General features: G+C 33.8%; 1 long non-coding RNA gene across 1 annotated transcript in view; it reads right to left on the reverse strand.

Annotated features, from left to right (window-relative positions):
- Positions 1 to 6,959: 6,959 nt before the first annotated feature.
- Positions 6,960 to 15,605, reverse strand: part of LOC118762954 — a 13,330-nt gene continuing 4,684 nt past the window's right edge. Inside the window, exon 2 of the long non-coding RNA XR_004998706.1 lies at positions 6,960 to 7,466. This is a non-coding gene — a long non-coding RNA (uncharacterized LOC118762954). The remainder of the gene's footprint in view (positions 7,467 to 15,605) is intronic.

Consider the following 15,605-nt stretch of genomic DNA (forward strand, 5'->3'; position numbering starts at 1 on the left):
ATTATATATATAATATATGAATATATATATATATTTATATACATATACATATATATGTATATTATATATGTATGTATGTATAATAGAAAATTTAGACAATACGTATAGATTAGGGTGTTTAAATTTTGAGTAGAGCGCCGGCACACTTGTTGTCATCCGTAGTTGTGGAACACTTCCGTTGGACTTTCTTCAGGAACTTTGCAGTGGCAATTCTAGTAATACTATTATTAATAGTAGGTGATGGATTTCGCATTAGAATTTTATTAGGTACACGATATGTTTCGACCTATCTGTCTGGGTCTCTTCAGGTATATTGATAAAGAAGTATCACTAGAGACTTATTCGAGAAAGAATAAAAGTTTTAAAAAGTATTATAGAAACGCAAGAAATACAAATATGAACGCGGAAAACATTCGGTCCAGTTTAGAGAAAATGACATAATCAGCTTTGGCTGTCATAACTGCTTAGAGAAAAACGAAAGTAGACGGTGAACGAAAGATTAATACTTAAACAAATATAATCGTGTTCGTGCATATGCACACACACATATTCTTACATAAACGTACATATACACATATATATACCTACATAAATATATATATATATATACACCTACAGACATACACACACATACACACACATATATATATATATACATATATACATACACAAACACACACGTGCACATGCATATATGGACATACATATATACAAAAACACCCTTATGGGTCGAAAAGTATGTTGTACCTAATAAAAGTCTAATACTTAATCCATCTCCTACTATTAATTAATACTATGTATATATATATAATATATATATATATATATATATAGATAGATAGATAGATAGATAGATAGATATTATAGATAGATAGATAGATAGATAGATAGATAGATAGATAGATAGATAGATAGATAGATAGATAGATAGATAGATAGATAGATAGATAAGCTACATCTGTTGTAAGTGAATCTGTAGGAAATGATATGCTTTCATGTATTTCAACCATTTATTGACCAATTTTCACTATATACTATTGGTATATTTGTGAAATTCCACGGAGGCTAGCGGCTTTTGCTTTTGCATATATTAATCTTTCCTCCGTGTCAGTAAATATTCATGCAAGTATCCATCTGTATATACATATACATATATATATATATATATATATATATATATATATATAGAGAGAGAGAGAGAGAGAGAGAGAGAGAGAGAGAGAAAGAGAGAAGAGGAGAGGAAGAGGAGAGAGAGCGAGGGAGAGAGACAGATAGATATACATTGATACACACGAATATGTGTGTGTGTATGTATATATATATATATATATATATCTCGCAATATCACTACTACATGTTTCATTCTTTCTGCCACAGCACATACTCAATAAATAATATCACACTATTTGCCTTTTGTTATTTCGTATATTTTACTTACAGTCCTAGAATCTAACGAATAAATTATTTTATTTTTGCTTATTTTACATTTTCTCATATAATTGGATGTTGCTTTCGTCCGAGAATAATGCATTGTCACGGAACGTTTTTTTATTTCTTTGTTTTTTTGTTCTCTTGACTCTTCGTGCATTCCGTTTAAGTGATAAAGGCTACCTTTTACGATTAAGATAGGATATGCCTTCGATGTGTGAAGGCATAACAATTGTGTTTCCTTAAGCCTAAGAATGTTTTCGAAGAAGAGAATGTTGAAGTCGACGCCTCACGTTAATGCATATACAAATATATATTAAAAGAAATACTTTTTTTAGTGATACACGAAATGGGAGGGCAGAGGGTTTTTTCATAGGTTACACGCTTATGAAAAGATTCTTACAGTTATTAACGAACGACAAAATAGTCCTGCAGTGTACGTCACGTTCTTACATTATCTTTGTTTAATTACTTGTAACTACCTACCTCTAACCAGCTTCAGAAAGTACGTTCACCCCTGTTAATATTCTTTACTCTTGTATAGTGTAGTGTGATTAATAAAAGACATTGGTATGTGACTGGACTTGTAAATGCTCCATGTACTGGAATAAACTTGCTTTTAACTACCTGGTAAACTGATAAAATGAGATATCTGCAGGTGGTGATTGATGTCAAAATCTTATCTTTTCTTTATTGCTGACGAGCGTTTTGTTGAGTGTAGATTATGTTGGAATGGCAAGATGTTACATATTTACATGTATAACTTAAAAAAGTTTCATTTGTTTGCAGTATCTTTTGAACAGTTTATCATTTAGATCTATTTATTTGTGAATGAAGAAATATGTAAATTTCTTAGGACACGACAAACAAGGGTTTCATTATTGAGAACGCAATAAGCACTTTTTTTGAAAAGCAAAAGATTTGACACAAGATTTGAAGGAGATATTCACTGATTTCTTGGAAGTATTTGAACCGGTAATGGAGAATGAAACAAGGGCTTTCTACTTTGAACCGGAAACGAAGGCCCAAATCATGAATTTGCATCACACCTCTCCCCCTAAGGCTAGGAATGTCAGAAACGTATGCTTTTTGGATGACAAGAGAATAAATGTCTATGATTGTCTACACCGTGTCCGCATTGATAAGAGCGAGGGGTATATATTGAGATGCTTACAAGTCGTAGAGAAGGCATTGTGTAAAAGATTTCGAACAAGAATTTGTAAATGATACACATTTACCTTGAAGACAAAAGACCACACACATCTTTGGCAACAATTCTAGCAATAAGCAAACTAAGCTGGTCAGTAATACCGCACCTACTGTAGAACTTGGAACTGGCCTTCCACATGTTCAAATGTTGGTTTGCTGATTTGGCGCAGAATTTTGCAAAGAAAATTCAAGTGTTAGGTTCAACAAAGGCGTAATTTATCATTACGCCTTTCAACGACCTATACCAGTCAATAAATTTCAACGACCTATACCAATCAATAAAAACGTTATGCCCACTTTTTCATTATATAACTCAACTAGTATAATAATCCACTTCTTACATCAGCATATGAGATAATAATGAATAAAAAAAAGTTCTTGATTTTATTTCTAGTTGCTTAAGTTATCATAGCTTGAGTAATGACAGAAAATATAATGAAAACAATTGTCAGATTTTAGCGTGAAGTTAAATAGAGTAAACTTCACAGTTTTAAAAACATGGATATACAAGATAAAAGTAAGGAGTTGCTTGATCGTCTAAAGACAGATACCGACATTTCAGTTAGGTCAATCACTATCAGCTTACAGAATGGACATACACTTGATCAACCGAACTAGATAATCTGGAAAACAAAACGGTTCTTCTATCTGGAACTTGAGAAACCGCACAGCGGTAGTATTGTTGGATCGTATATTTCCGAAGTGATGTATAAAATAAGCTAAGTTATATATTCATCAGTGATATACAATGAATGTATATGCATTATATTGTTCTTGTATAATTTACATTAACAGATTTTTAAGTCATTTTGACTTGCATGGGAGAGATATGAAATTACTTGGAATGACACACACACAAACACATATACGCGCACGTATAACATAGATCTGTCCCTCTTGTGATATAGAAATTGTTGTGCGGTAAGTGTTCTTGAGAAACATCTCACTACATAAACAATGTATTCTAGATAACGTTAATTCATAAATGTAATTCATTTCAAATCATTCTTCCTTACATTCACCACACGGTAAGAGGTTTCCTTAATTAGCATGCACATTACATTAAATGCTACAGCAAATCTTCCGTAATAACTGGACAGTATTTTAGATGGAATGAATTTACAGAAATGTATTTTAGAATTTAAAGCCAAACGTAAGAGATGTTTGCTTATTCAGAGATAATTTCTTCACAACGAGTATTTAATAGATTTAAAACTTTTTCGAATACTGTATCAGCATTACCCCAATGGCATCGACATTACAGAGTAGTTAAATTCTAATACCTAAATTGATTTTACGTCAGAAAGGTAATTTATTTTGGAATCCTAATTTTGTAACCTCACAAACAAATAGAACTGCTAATATAAATGTAAAAATTACATTCTCTCTCATTTCATTTAATTAATGATTAAGATTAACATTTTCACGAGTGTTGAGTAATTACAAGAAATAAATGTCTTAAAAGTGTATGTTATATATAATTAGCACATCACGAAACCATATATTTGAGATTTAAACTTATTGAGACTATTTCCTGCCGATAAAGATCGTTTAAAAGTATCTGTCACCATTAACAAAGTATTTGAATACTTAATAGTCTTTTTCTTTGCAATCGATAAATTGTACGTGTATTAGCGAAACAAGCTGAAATATAAGACCCTAGAGGATCATTGCTTTGCCAGCATTACCTGCACCAGACGCATAAAGCGAAATACACATTAACCACAGCATAAAGATGTATGCATACGTGGTAAAGCTATTCGTACATATAGATATGTGAGAATATGCGTATTTGTTCTGAAATTAAAACTTTGCTGCACACGACTGAGAAGGAGAAACATTTTTCTTTTTTGTTAGGGTATAATTTTAACTTTGTTAAAGTTAATTTTGAGAAAGTGCAATTGGTAAGTATTTGTAATTTGCAAGAATAAGTCGTGAAATCTCCATTATACCACTGGAATGGTTTTGAGTGCATTTGTTTTCAGCCTTCAGTAATACGGAAGTTGTTGCTCATAAGTATTCACGTATCTATTATATTTATGATTCGACCTTTGCATTTGGAGAGGGAGCCTAAATTAGAAGCAATAATTATAATTTTGATGTGTGATAGAAGTACTTACTTGTCCCTATTTCGATTGTATTTACATTCACTTTTGTTATCATGGCTGAAGTGCTTGTAATTTGAAAAACCAAAATATCTTATGTGATAAGTTTTCTTGTAATGTATAATATATTTTTTTAATGGATTCCTTGCGTGTTATCTTTAGTTAGAGTTGCTTTTAAGAAGATATCAAGAGTTATTTCTTCTGAAAATAGTTTATGCTTTTCTTTTGTCATTCATCCAAAATATTAATTAATTCTACCTACTTAAAATAACCCTTACTGTCTTGTGTAAACTCAGTACCACATTCATGAATCGATCTCGATGTATATCAGTAAAATACTTATATGGATTTGATAGAATGTGTTTAACTATATATGATTTATTAGGGCTTACTTGGGGCAAAATAAAGTGCTAAATTTTTCACAGAAAAATAATAATAAAATTCTACATCAAATGTTACTTCATCACTAATTCAATTCAGAAACGTAGGTTAGTCGACGTTGGTAATTTTCACAGTTTTATTCTACATTAACACAGTTTATACGAATACACTGCAAAGATATATGCAATAAAGACAAATATCTGCAATTATTTGTTATATTTTCACTCTGTGAAGGCAGCGGACTCGCGGTCGAGTGATCGCGGGTTCGAATCTCAGACTGGGTGATATGTGTGTTTATGAGCGAAAAACCAAAGCTCCACGCGGCTCCGGCAGAAAGTAATGGCGAACTTCTGCTGACTCGTTCGCTATAACTTTCTCTCACTCTTTCCTCTTGCATCTTGCAGCTCACCTGCGATGGACCGGCGTCCCGTCCAGGTGGGGAACCTATACGCCAAGGAAACCAGAAAACCGGCCCTATGAGCCAGGTATGGCTCGATAAGGAACAAACATATTTTCACTCTATAATGGCTAATAATCTGACTCATTACTTCCTCATTCAAAATGTATTCCTATATTTAATCATTAGATCCTGAGTCCAAATACATTGACCGATGAAATAATACATGAATGAGGGTCATTTCAATATTTGAAGTTCTCAGTGTGGAAATGGGTGACAGAAGAGTGTCTTTCAGAAATAAAAGCCAAAGAAGGGCAGAATTAAAATCTATCTTTCTAATATCTGAAGAAATTCCTACAATAAATATAACGCATGTTTCGAAATGTCACTAATTTTCGTCTGTCGAATAGGAAGGTAGGAACCAAATGTAGCATACACTCAATAATTACTATATATAAGCTTTTGAACATAGAGTAAATCATTTACAATGAATTGAAAATCCTCTATATTACACACGCTTGCGCACTCCACCCCATACAGAGTAACACGCAACTATATATTCACATATATACTTGAATATATTTGTACAATTATAAATGTTCTCAGCCTTCAAAGATAGTCCGATAACATAGGCTTAGATATCTCTACAGTCGGTAGTCTAGTAAAATGCGTGCATTCATACACGAAGAGCATCAGAAAAATATATAAGCAAACAGTGAAATCATGATAAAAGACTCTATCGCTTTTATACTGTTTCCCAACATTCCAATACGATACCTACCCATTGGAAGGTGAACTTCCTTTCATCAATGTATACATCAGTAGCAGCATATAGCTATATTATTTGTGAAATGATCAAAATTTCATTTCATCTCGATCTAAAAATTTTAACTTAGAAGCATTAATATGCATTTTTATGCATTACCTCGACAAACCGTTTGAGAACCTGAACTTATTCAAATTGGCTAAATTATTTCCGATGATGCACTTGTGCACACATTACTGCACAGTGACGCAGAAACGCACAGACGCTCATACAACTATATATAAACATACACACGCAAGCATACACACACACACAGACACAGACACAGACACAGACACACACACACACACACACACACACACACACACACACACATATATATATATATACATGCATATATATGTGTGGTATTCTGACGTTAAAAGATTACTGAAGCTAGACATTAATAAAATTCCGAAATTGAAATTTAGAGAGCACATTAAATTTATTAGTTTTATCCATATTACAAATATATTTTATCCATGAATCTTTAAATTCAATTACATTTAGACTATGAATGTTCAGCTACAAATAAATTACAGTTCCATGTTTTATATTTTTTTAGTAAGTCGATTTTATAACGCGTAGCATTAGGTGTTTAAAATGCTTAGGAAGTATTCAATTAACAACAACGTAATAATATTCATGTACGTTTTATTTTTTAATGATATAAAATATTTAATATGCGTTGCAGGTTTTAGCAACTTGAAATTAGAAGGCGGTGAAATGTAAAAACTGATACGAGTCATAATGCTTATTGCTTACGTAATAATGCTCATAACGTAACACTTTCACTTACTCTCCGAGCACAGTAATTTCTCCCATGACACATTTTCAGAAAACCTAGGACTGCTTGACATGCGTGAATTTCTTAAAAGTAAACAACTTGTATGCGAAAACAGAAAACTGAGATGAAAGAAACGTCACTGTAATGTTAACGATTGGAGAGCCACTACGTTTTTGTGTAACCTGCTACGAATGTTAGACAATTTGCCCTTGAATAAGCACACTGTCATTTTAAGAAAGGCATAGAGAGATGGAATAATGGCGAAATATTACTGACAGAAAATTGCCCTCTTAAACTAGGTGGTGGACAAGATTGAAACGTCCTTCAGGATATGTCCGGTGCATCAGGCTTGACCTCTGAGTAAAAAACAGTAGCTATGTTAGTAAAACACATATTGATATGGAAACGTGTAGGCGGTGGTTAGAAGTACTCGAATCTCTCATAGATTACATCTTGCGTTATATAAATGACAGACTATGATTATATATTAACGATCTAAATATTCTGCCTTAGAAAAGAAGATAGGATTTTCATAACTTGAACGTTTTTTACTTTATATTTAATCAAAAGGCTCCAGGACAGACTGCAAAGAAACAAAAAATCTCAAATTTTATAAATTAACAATGGTACTACCAACATGAGGAAATATTAATCCGTCGTTGCTACAAAGCTTTTCTATTTTTTTCACACTCTTAAAGTAATAGGAAATGATACAGATATAAAGTTCCCGTTTAGAAAACAATCCTATTTTCACAGATTCTGTTTTCGAGGGAAACTGCTATATGACTAGAGTGCTGATGATCATATGACGGGTAATTTTAGAGACATATTTTTGCTACATCAGATAATGTCAGTAAATATAGCATACTCACATTTATTACGACTTGCTTTTTATCATTTTTTGAATGCTTATATATAATGATGAAATGAATATTAATTTTCAAAACAGAAAACATTTTCCTGAAAATAAATTTAAATAACATTTGTTATTGGTGTAGCTTCTTCTATAACTACCTCCTCATTCTCTCTCTATCCTTCTATGATTGTTTCATTCTCCCTGCATGTGTAGCGTTTTTTTTTTTACTCTTTGCCTCGTACATGCATGCATCCTGTACCTCTCATGTTAATTCCCTCAATCGTTCTTTTTTTTTTCAGTCTCACCCCATTTCACTATACGATGAAAAGCGTGACTGTGAATCAACCAACAATCTAACCAACGTTAATATCGGTTATTATTATCTATTTTATTAAGATGCTTACAATAGTTTCCTGTGGTGTAAAATATTTCTCACGCTGTGGAAAGATTATATAGGAATAATTTGCAAAAGTATGGAAGAGAGAAAGAGACACGGGGGGGAAGGGAAATTCAGACGAATGCTACTTACATATATACACATACGTGCGCAAACACATACGAACGTTATTGACGCATGAGCATATACCCACTTGCACGACGGTTTGATGTGTGTGTATGTGTATTAGTTTGTGTATGTGTGCCAGTACCTGTAGCGCTTGATTTACTTTCTATCTTTGTATTTACCCGACAATTTATTGCATAGCTCTTAGAAGTTGTCATTGTCGTGACGATTGAACGTAGAGCTATCGATTCTACTGTCTATATATCAGTAACCGTGTTCTTAATAACTTCCTTCGTAAAACATATGTATGGGTATATTCTAGAGCTTTTTTAAATTTTTTCTATTTCCGAAAAACCGTTTAATCATTGTGTATGACAGCAAGAATTGAGTCGAGAGATACAGAAAATATAGAGGAGCATATCTAAAAAAGGGACAAAGAAAATTAGAATGAGAAATAAAGACAGGAAAATCAAGAACAACGAGAAACATTAATGCTAGACAAAAAGAATGAAAGGAACGCGTGAAATTAAGCTAGAAAGTTTCAGATGACGAATGAGAAAGCGGAAACTAATGGGAAAGAATGAGAACTGTTAAGCGGTAAATAAGACAGAACATGAAAGATGATGATATTTTGCGCCTACCAGAAGAGAAAATATGACCTAAGTAAATAGACAAGTTTGCCCAGAAAGTATTATGAAAGAAATGATAGGATATTACAAACTAGGGAAGTGGTTACTGCTGGCTCTGTCCGCAACTTAGTCTGTACAATTTCTACGGGCACTGCTAGTATTAGATTGAATTGTTTAACGGTATAATTTTTTTTTATATTTTGCTCGTCTTTTTCTTTTTTTTTAATATGAACTTCATTTTAGAGATTAGTATATCTTGTTATCTTTTAAAAAGCAATCCGAAATTATCTATATTCCTTTATTTTTAGGAATATGTATTTATTAAACATACGCACAATTTGTTTAACTGACATTATTCTGTATATGTATATACTCATTTATGCTTGTCTATGTTTATGTATCTGTGTGGGGGTACATAGGGCAGCGGTTTCGCGGTCGTGGGATCGCGGTTTCGATTCCCAGACTGGGTGTTGTGAGTGTTTATTTAGCGAAAACACCTAAAGCCCCACGACGTTCCGTCGGTGTTGGGGGAACCCTGCTGTATTCTTTCATCCCAACTTACTTTCACTCTTTCTTCCAGTTTCTGTGGTACCTGTATTCTAAAGGGCCAGCCTTGTCACACACCGTGTCACGCTGATACTCCCCTCGAACTACGTTAAAGATACACGTGTCTGTGGAGTGTTCAGCTACTCACACGTGAATTTCATGAGCAGGCTGTTCTATTCATGGGATCAACTGGACCCCTCGTCGTCGTAACCGACGGGGTGCCACGTTGTATGTGTAATTATATATATGAATGTGTGCGTATGTACACATATGATAAGAAAACTGACGACGGTTTGTTTTCTTACAACTCAAAGTACACTGTTGTTTTGTAACTGCCTAGCTAAGTGTTGTTAGAGCTGAGAGATCAATTCTCTGTTCAAGTAACATTGCTGTTGTTTTGACTGACCCATTTTGTTCATTGAGTTTATCTCGTTCCCGTTATCAAATGCTTCCATTTTAAAAATATATTATTAAAAAACCATTGCTGTAACTTACGTAACACAGAACACCTACAGAGAGCTCCAGGTCGCCTAAGATAGGGTGCAACAATTTGTGAAGATAACTCGTCTACAATGCCTGAAGAAAACAATTCAGCCCTACAGTCCGCAATGGCTATAGAAAATCACTCAGCCCATACCACAACTTCTATGTTACTATCATTGGAATTACACCTCCGTGAGCCACATAGCTTGCACGTCTGCTGCTTTGAAAGCCGAAGACTATCTTTATGGGCCATTGCCAAAATAATCACTGCCACACCTCCTTCCTTCCCTTCTCAAATATAGGAGGTCTATAATCTATGAACTGTTTGTTTTTCAATTGTAGAGGTTCATAATCAACGAACCAGATACGCTAAAGGCTAACTTCCTTTATCCTCAATCTATACGCACCTCTTCCACCCAAAGTACCCATATTCTTTCTCTCTCTTTCTCTCTCTCTCTCTCTCGCTCTCACACATTCTCTCTCCCCTCTCTTTTCCACTTTATCTAATAATCTATCAATCTATCTATCAACAAACATTTCTGTCTATATGTCTGTCTGTCTGTCTCGACCTTTCTCTCTACAGGATTATATACAAATATTTAGAAACACACTTCGGTTTTTCTCAGTCTTCAAAATAGCAAACCCATCGAATCTGCTGGCTATCGTCCCATCCCTTTCGGCATTTCAAGTTTACTACACGAAGCTATAACGAAAAGATGTTCTTCATCGATTATAGCTAGAAATTTTATAGTATTATTTAGTGGGTAGCCACTCTCCTATATAACACGTCAGGGGAATTTTGCTCTCCGGATATTTGGTGAAATCAAATTTGTTGCTCTCCTCATAGGCAAATTTTTGAGATGCCCGACTGGTAACTTCTCAGACAAAAATTGAACCCTATGGAATCCATCACACTTTCTATGTCCATGTTCGGTGTCTTCGCATTAATATATTGATCGGCTTTCTCCATTTCACACTCTACCAACTCTTAGACATATGATCAACACACTCTCTAAACTATTCTTCATTTACATCAACTATATACTTATTGTCATTTACAACATCCACTGTTACAGAAATAGAACCTCTCACCATTCTGAATCCAAGCAACATCTCTATGCGTGTTTCTCTGAATGGGTATGAGCGCGGATGTCTAATATATAAGATTTTGGAGGCGGCCAGCTGGCAGAAATGTTAGCACGTCGGGCGAAATGCGTAGCCGTATTTCGTCTGCCGTTACGTTCTGAGTTCAAATTCCGCCGAGGTCGACTTTGCTTTTCATCTTTTCGGGGTCGATTAAATAAGTACAAGTTACGTACAAGGGTCGATGTAATCGACTTAATCCGTGTGTCTGTCCTTGTTTGTTCCCTCTGCGTTTAACCCCTTGTAGGGTAGTAAAGAAATAGGTATTTCGTCTCTCTTTAAGTTCTGAGTTGAATTCCGCCGAGGTTGACTTCATCTTCCATCCTTTCCGGGTCGATAAATTAAGTACCAGTTGCGTACTGGGGTCGATCTAATTAACTAGCCCACTCCTCAAAAATTTCGAGCCTTGTGCCTAGAGTAGAAAAGAATATATAAGATTTTAAATTTATCGTAGATAATATACTGCATACGTTTAAGAGGCTGTATGTAGTAAGTGTTGAGTATATGCTTACAAGTCCTTTCCTTCCTGTGTTATTTAGATCGACGGACGACACTGAATGACATTTTGAAACACACTTTATACTTGTAATAGTGATTAAACATAATAAATCTGTAGTAACTCCACAAATAAGTATTATCGTACACACGATTTGAAACTACATACATAATTTGCGCACATTCATTGAAATTCTACACCAATCACTTCGGCACTCCGGAAATATACACATACATACATACACACACACATATCTATCTGTCTATCTATCTATCTATCTATCTATCTATCTATCTATTTATCTATCTATCTACCTATATATATATATACATACATGCATACAGACATACATGCATACAGACATACATGCATACATACATACATACATACATACATACATACATACATACATACATACATACATATATATATATACACATACACACACACATATATATATATATGAAGAGAAATGAAACCTTATTGGTTAAAGTTCGAAATCATAGGAGAGGGGCTTATCAAATTACATCATTCAACGAGTTTTATCTCGCTGGAGAAAGATGTTGTTGCATCCCTCTTCCAAGTCCCATTGAACATATCAAGAAGTTATGGTTTTGAGTAGCTATTCGTGTTATATTTTTTAACTCTTATTTTCGGCAATTGTAGGTGCTATTTTGCAACTTTATTTAAGTATTCTACCTTTTTAGTTTTTAAATGCTTAACTACCTATATTACAACGTATTTCATATATCATAATATTAGTTTACCGTTATAATATCTTATTCTATGTTTATATACGCTCAAACGTCATTGAAGTTTGGCGCTCACTGTTCAACGGTTATTTTCCCTAATGAGCTAATGGGAAGTAACCTACCTCTTTAAACCGGAGTGATTCGTGAAATACCCTGAAGAGAAACGAAACCTTATTGGTTACATTTCGAAATCATATGATGACAGCTTATCATTTACTTCATTCAGGTATAATATAGCCACTTGTATTATAGCCACCTTTAATATAGCCATATGTATATTATAATGAATTTAATATGATATTAATTTATCGTTATATTTTATTGTATATTTGTGTGTGTGTGTGTGTGTGTGTGTGTGTGTGGTGTGTGTGTGTGTGTGTGTGTGTATGTGTGGTGTGTGTTTGTGTGTGTATGGTGGGTTTCTTTCAGGTTCCGTCTACGAAATTCATGCACAAGACGTTGGTCGATCAGAGACTATTGTAGAAGACATTTACTGAAAGCTACGCTCAGTCAGACTGAACGCGTGAACATATGGCTGGGAAGTTTCTGAGCCGCACAGTCAAATCTGTATCTGTAAATTACTTTATCTGACTTAGTAATGTTTAAGAAATAAACATAGATAATAAAGTGGTGTTCATTGGCAGAATCGTCAGAGTGTCGGAAGAAAAAAATTCCTTACGAACTTAATAAAGGTGTTTTATGCTCTGAATAGAACAGCGACGTCAGCTACTTTAACTGCTATCCCTTTTATTTTTTGTCGGCTAAATAATCACAAATAAGAAACTTAGATCGGCCCTTTTGCTACATACCTATTTATAAATCAGTATTTCAAAATCCAATTGCGAAAGGTATTAAAATATATTGCGATTAATTCATGTTATGTAATATATAATAAGTGAATATTACATCAATAAAGAGACATGCTTTCGGTGATGGCTATTTACAACACCATAAAAATTACTTTCTCAAAAGGTAAAAAAGGGATTTTATAATCCTGCTACTTCAGACATTCATATTAATACGCAATTGCACATATGTATATATCTATATTTACATACATCCATGAATAGATACATAGATTCATACATGCAAACATATGCACATGTTTGTATGTATATATATATATATTACATCTATACATGTATACATGTGTGTGTATACGGATGTATGAATATATGTATGGATATATCAATACGGAAGCTCAAAGGTGCAAATTACAAATATGCTTCTAGGTGGAAAAAAATCCCATAGATTAACATTCAAAAAGCTTTTTATTTAGGCAATTAACTAAGTTGGAGGCAATGATTCACGGAGGGAATATATGGTCCAGAAGTTTCACTGCAATGTATAGTACATTAATATAAGCATGAATCAGCCTCTCAAAGTATTTGTAAATATAACCTAAGTTTAATGCATATGAAGTCAAGCTTAAAATATAGTATCATCGATTAACATATTACAGATATTGAAATGCGTGATACATTTGTTCAGACTTGAACAAATCAATATATGCATCATAACTGTAAGTTATTCAGAGATACATAGGATAACTTCAAGTGATGAATATTGGTCGAAATATCGACTTTTAACAAGATAACAGTCAATAACGTGAAGCAAATATGATTCCATATTCTGATACTACACATTGCTCAGAAGTTAAAAATATGTAAGTGAACATGTGTAAGCGATATTTATACATATATGTCATATCTAACCATATACACACACACACACACATAAACACCCACATACACACATACATATTTATGCCTATATAAGTATACGCAGATATATTCTTACTAATTTATATGTCTAAATATGTGGCTAAGATATACGCATATACTCACAAACACAAGCCAACAGCACACACATAGTTTCATGTTTGTGTAAAACGCATATACAGATACGTACACAAGTAACTATGTAAATACACTCACACACATGCAAATGTATATATGTATATATATATATATAATATATATATATATATATATATCACACATATACACGCATACTACATATGTTAGTTTATATGTTTGCTATTATTTATTTTTTGGGGGCAATGGAGAAGCAGCTGGTTTCTAATCTATATCCAACGGCTATTCACTGAAACTTCAGTAACATTAGCAGGGTAGACCTAATACCTTTGTATGTGTGTATGTATGTATGTATGTATGTATGTATGTATGTAATAGGTAGGTAGGTAAGCAGGTAGCTAGGTAGCTAGGTAGGTAGGTAGGTAGGTAGGTAGGTAGGTAGGTAGGTAGGTAGGTAGGTAGATATGTAGGTAGCCAGGTAGCTAGGTAGGCAGGCAAGCAAGCGCTCACTCGTTTTTCCGCAAGTTCACTCTCTGGTCTTTGTCAATCCATTATATAACTTAATTTTCATCACTCATGGAAATTACAGGAAGACATTACATTGCCAAAAGTTAACTACGGGGGATGAGAAACTTTGCCTTTATTGTGAAGTTGAGCTATCACTACAGGCAATCCTTTGCTAATGACAAAAACTGTGAAAAACTCAGAACACCTCGCACATTCATCCATCGATGTCCACAAGAAAGCAAGATTTGAATTCTCAGTTTCTATAAATTTGACAAACGCTCTGCTGAAATCCAAGTTTCCATTACGTCCAAGTGGATTTACAACACACAATGATGCAGTACACTGCATTTCCTAATTTGTAGTCACTATAGCTAAATTGTTGTTGAGCCTATACTTAAATGGAGGTGGTTGTCAATTAGTGCTTACTTTACTTTTCCTATTGATTTGTAGTAACTCACCTCTCTGTGCTAGCCAACTAAATCTGTCAGAATGTGCAGGATTATATATCACAAGAGACCCACACGTATATGCATATACGTATTAATATATATACATGTGTGTGTGTGTGAGTGTGAGTGCGTGTGTGCTTGTGTGTGTGTGTCTGTGTCTGTGTGTGCGTGCGTATGTGCATGTAAATATATATACAAATATATATATAATGATATATATAGATATATACACCCACTAGCGCACACACACGCATATGTATATATTTATATATACATATGCATATATATATATTTGTGTGTATATATATGTATA

This window comes from Octopus sinensis, linkage group LG4 (assembly GCF_006345805.1).
Source record: "Octopus sinensis linkage group LG4, ASM634580v1, whole genome shotgun sequence".
NCBI classification, from domain to species: Eukaryota; Metazoa; Mollusca; class Cephalopoda; order Octopoda; family Octopodidae; genus Octopus; species Octopus sinensis.